Source organism: Phoca vitulina, unplaced genomic scaffold (genome assembly GCF_004348235.1).
Source record: "Phoca vitulina isolate PV1807 unplaced genomic scaffold, GSC_HSeal_1.0 scaffold25, whole genome shotgun sequence".
NCBI classification, from domain to species: domain Eukaryota; kingdom Metazoa; phylum Chordata; class Mammalia; order Carnivora; family Phocidae; genus Phoca; species Phoca vitulina.
This window is the reverse complement of record NW_022589728.1, coordinates 2986532-2991220: the sequence shown is the minus strand read 5'-3', so window position 1 is coordinate 2991220 and position 4689 is coordinate 2986532. Positions and strand designations below refer to the sequence as shown.

Sequence of the window (4689 nt, the reverse complement as noted above, 5' to 3'; positions counted from 1 at the left end):
TAAATAGTCACCCGAATTTGGAAGTACAAACTCATAAGATAACACTGGTGAGCACATGGTGACAATGAATCCAAGTGGATGGGATAGCATTCTTAGCTAGAGTTTTAAAAGACTCCTTAGTTTAGTGCAAACACTTATCAAGGATAAAATTAATAATAAATGCAAGTTGTAATCAACAGACATAATTGACATTTTGACTTGTTTAATAAAAAGACTTTAGGGGACTCATAGAAAACAATGACTCATTATTAATATAATTAGCACATTACCATTATTATAACCATAATAATGATTACTATTTAAAGTGGAAAATGATGTAGTATAATGAATAATAACAAAATGAAAGAGATCAATGTTGTGTAATTAGGGAAAGTTTAAAATAAACAAGGCTAGAGTCAGATATGGGAAATCAAGAATTCTAAATTGAGTTAATAACATTTAATAAACACTTTCTAAAAGCTTCTCATATACTAATTACATTATCATAATCGTCATAGGAAATAAGTGACATTTATTCCCATTTTAGGAATGATGAAACTGAAGGGGTAAGGTGTGTGGGCCCCAGTGTGTGGGCTTCCCAGATCTTCTCAGTCCCACTCTCCCCATGAGCTACAGATTCCTGTCCAGAGTAGCCTCTGTGACATCATGTGGCCTTCTTGCCTTGGAAAAGCCAAGTGGCTGGTTGTTTTGTTAGTTATGTAATGTGGTTGCTAGAGGCAAGAAGATCTAAAAAGCTAACTGGTCATACAGGCTATTGAATATGGATTTTCTCTTTGTTATCCAAGGACAAGGACCATTGTATTTTTAACTTAATTAAATTTGGCTTTATGGCCATCCACCAGATTGATATGAAATCTTAAACTTGCCCCACCAAATACTCCAAGGAGGCTACATTCAGGAAGGATTTAAAAAGGAGCAGATACTAATTCTGGGGCACACTGTGGTGCAAAAAACCTCAAAACTCTAAAGATTTTTTTTGTTTGTTTTTGTTTTTGTTTTTGCAGGAAAAGTCTATTTCTTTTCATCTGTTACTGCATAGAAAACAAGAAAGGATCAGTAGCTGAACAAATTACTTTGTAAGTTTCAGCTGCTAAAGGACTAAATAAAAGTAAAATGAAAAAAATTAAGAAGATAAGGGATGTGAGGGATGCTAAAATACAGATGGATTTTGGGGATTGGTTATATATCACTGACATCTCCTTCCTCCCTCTTTCCCTCCCTCCCTTTCTTCTTTCCTTTTTTTTTCTAAGCAGAGAAGAGAAGGGACCAAGTATCATGGTGAAGAGAGAGGGAGAAAACTCAGTAAGGCTGCTTTTTTTTTAAATTAATTAATTTATTTATTTGAGAGAGAGAGAGGGAAACAGCACCCACACCGGTGCAGAGAGAGAAGCAGAGGGGGAGGGAGAGGGAGAGAGAATCTTGAGAGACTCCCTGCTGAGTGAGGAGCTGGAGGTGGGGTTCCTGATCTCAGGACCCTGAGATCATGACCTGAGCCAAAATCAAGAGTCAAGTGCTTAACCCGCTGAGCCACCCAGGTGCCCCCAAGTGAGACTGTTTTTAAATACATACAAATAGGTGTGCGGTAGGTCCTAACATATTTGAAGTTAGGCTTATATATATGGACAGACCAGGAAACTGGGAAGATCCACAAAAACCCATATCCAACAAAAAACTAAGGCCGGAGAGAATGGGCCTCAGCATCACAACTGGTATAACTGGTCAGGTTGTGATCTGTGGGTGCTGTGATGAGAGGCACTAGAAGAAAATAACACAGGGCTATTTTATTAAGATACAAACAGCACTGTTTAGATACACTGCACAGCAGGAAAGAAAGAAATTTTGTCCGCCACCTCCCTGGGCCTACTGCCATGACTGCTCATTGAAAAGGAGAGTGGAGTCCTCCTCGCTCAGCAGGGTTTGTCAGGGGCGTCTGACAAAGGGAATGGGCTTGGAAACGGAAATGATCAGAGGTGCAGGGCTGCCCGGGGACATCATTGCTGTCAGGGAATGAGGGTCACCAGGTGGCAGTGGCTATTCTGCACCGTGGGACTCGGGGGATTAGAATCCAATTGCAGCTGGCTTCAGGTCCTCCTGGAGAAATCCTGTCTTTATGCGCCAGTGTTTCTGGGAAGTTAGAAAAGCTTTTTGGGAGTCTTGGACACATGTTGGGGCAAAGTCCAGTGGAATCCAAGTTACTTGAAGTATAAAAGCAATTATGCCCACAAATGGGTGAGGCCTAGGAAAATTCGCCATGTATGTGTTTATGTATCTATATTTATAAACTCACCCACACAAGAAGGTTAGAAATGCTGACAGAGGCAACTGTCTATGAATTAAGAAGCAAAAAATATTAAGGCATTGTTGTTCCAGAAAGTTCAAATTTTCCATATAAATGAACAAAATTTGCAATACAAATGCTAATCAGTTAGCTTGCTACTACACAAGTTGCATGTATTATCATAAATGCAAAAGAAAGATTCAATGATTCATAAAAAATGAGAGAAGCTAATACATCCAGAGAAAGAATCCAGTAGATAGAGCAACTATGCCAAAAAGATCAAACTATTTTTTTTTTGCAATCTTATACCCTATGACTATGATTACAATTTATATTAAATAACTCAGACCTAAATTGTTTTAATGAATATGTAAAAACAGCCATTTTTATTTTGTAATTTCAATGCAATTAGAGTTGGCATTGTGGACTTATTTATTTTTTAACAAGCTTTAGTTCACTTTATTTTTCTTGTATAAAACTAGGTGGTGGCCAGAGCTGGCGCCTGGGTCCTCTGCACGGAGACTCTGGTGTGGCTCTTCACAAGATGGTCAGTGAATTCCTGATATGGAGACTTGGTGAACACCGTCTCCTTCCAGAGGTCAGGGGTGAGATAGCTGTAGGTCTTGGAGATGGCATCAAATGTAGCCTTAGCAAAGTTCCCCAGGGTGGCAGTGCAGCCTCTGGCTGAGGTGTGGCAGTCATCGATACTGGCCATCATCAGTAGCTTCTTGGGCACAGGGGCTGAAACAATGCCAGTGCCTCGGGGGCGGGGATGAGACGCACCAGCACAGAGCCACACCAGTCACCAGTCACCTTGCATGGGACAGTGTGGGTCTTGCCGATCTTATTCCCCCAGTAGCCTCGCCTCACGGGGAGGATGGAAAGCTTGGCCAGGATGATGGCCCCACGGATGGCAGTGGCGACCTCCTTGGAGTACTTGACACCCAGGCCGACGTGTCCGTTGTAATCTCTGATGGCAACAAACGCCTTGAACCTGGTCCGCTGGCCAGCACGGGTCTGCTTTTGCACAGGCATGATCTTCAGAACCTCGTCCTTGAGGGATGCTCCCAGGAAGAAATCAATGATCTCAGATTCCTTGATAGGCAGAGAGAAGAGATAGATCTCCTGCAGGGACTTGATCTTCATGTCCTTGACCAGGAGGCCCAGCTTGGTGACGGGGATCCACTCCTTGTCCTCAGCCTTGCCTCCGCGAGCTCCGGGGCCTCGACCCCAGCCCCAACCAAAGCCATGACCGCGGCTCCAGATGCCGCTGCCGAAGCCTCCGCGGAAGCCGCCCCGGCCTCCCATATCAGGGCTCCTTCCGCAGCACCGGCGTCATCTGCCATTTGGTGTTCTCTCGGAGAAGAAGCGGCATTGTGGACTTAGGAAGTTAGTTTGCTGCCATGGCCACTGAAACCTGCAGGGGGGAAACCTACTCTTACTGAGAAAATGTTATAAAGGAATGGTGACATGCAATTCAAACAGCACACAACGGATGAAGAAATACTAAGAAAACGTGCATAGGATGAGCAGCATTAAAATGAGAATGCTATTGATTCATTACATTAATGTGTGTATTATATTTTTAGAGGCGACAGCTTTATTATGAGAAACAGAATATCTTGGCACATTCTATAATATTGTGTACAATCTCCTTTCACTTGTTTGGTGTTGACCAACTTCTCTGTACTTTGAATCTCAGTACTCACATGAAAATTTTTTTTTTTTAATTTTTTTTTTTTAAATTTTAAAAAGTTTTTATTTTAATTCCAGTTAGTTAACATACAGTGTAATATTAATTTCAGGTATACAATATGGTGATTCAACACTTCCATACAGCACCTGGTGCTCATCATAACAAGTACATGCCTTTATTTTAAAAATTTTTTTAAAGATTTTATTTATTTATTTGACAGAGAGAGACACAGCCAGAGAGGGAACACAAGCAGGGGGAGGCGGAGAGGGAGAAGCAGGCTTCCTGCTGAGCAGAGAGCTCATGTAGGGTTCGATCTCAGGACCCTGGGATCAGGGCCTGAGCCAACTGCCCATGCTTAACAACTGAGCCACCCAGGCACCCCAACAAGTGCATGCCTTAATCCCCATCACCTATTTACCTCATCCCCTCACCCACCTCCCCTCTGGTAACCATCAGTTTGTTCTCTATACTTAAGAGTCTGTTTCTTGGTTTGCCCCCCACCTCTCTTTTTTCCCTTTGCTCATTTGTTTTGTTTCTTAAGTTCCATATATGAGGGAAATCATTTAGTACTTGTCTTTCTCTGACTGGCTTACTTTGCTTAGTATTACAATCTCTAGCTCCATCCATGTTGTTGCAAATAGCAATATTTCATTTTTTTATGGCTGAGTAATATTCCATTGTATATATACCACGTCTTCTTTATCCATTCATCAGA

At 41.9% G+C, this 4689-nt stretch overlaps 1 pseudogene; it reads right to left on the bottom strand.

The window, feature by feature from the left end:
• Positions 1 to 2700: 2700 nt before the first annotated feature.
• LOC116643112 lies at positions 2701 to 3904 on the bottom strand (annotated as a pseudogene).
• Positions 3905 to 4689: the final 785 nt, after the last annotated feature.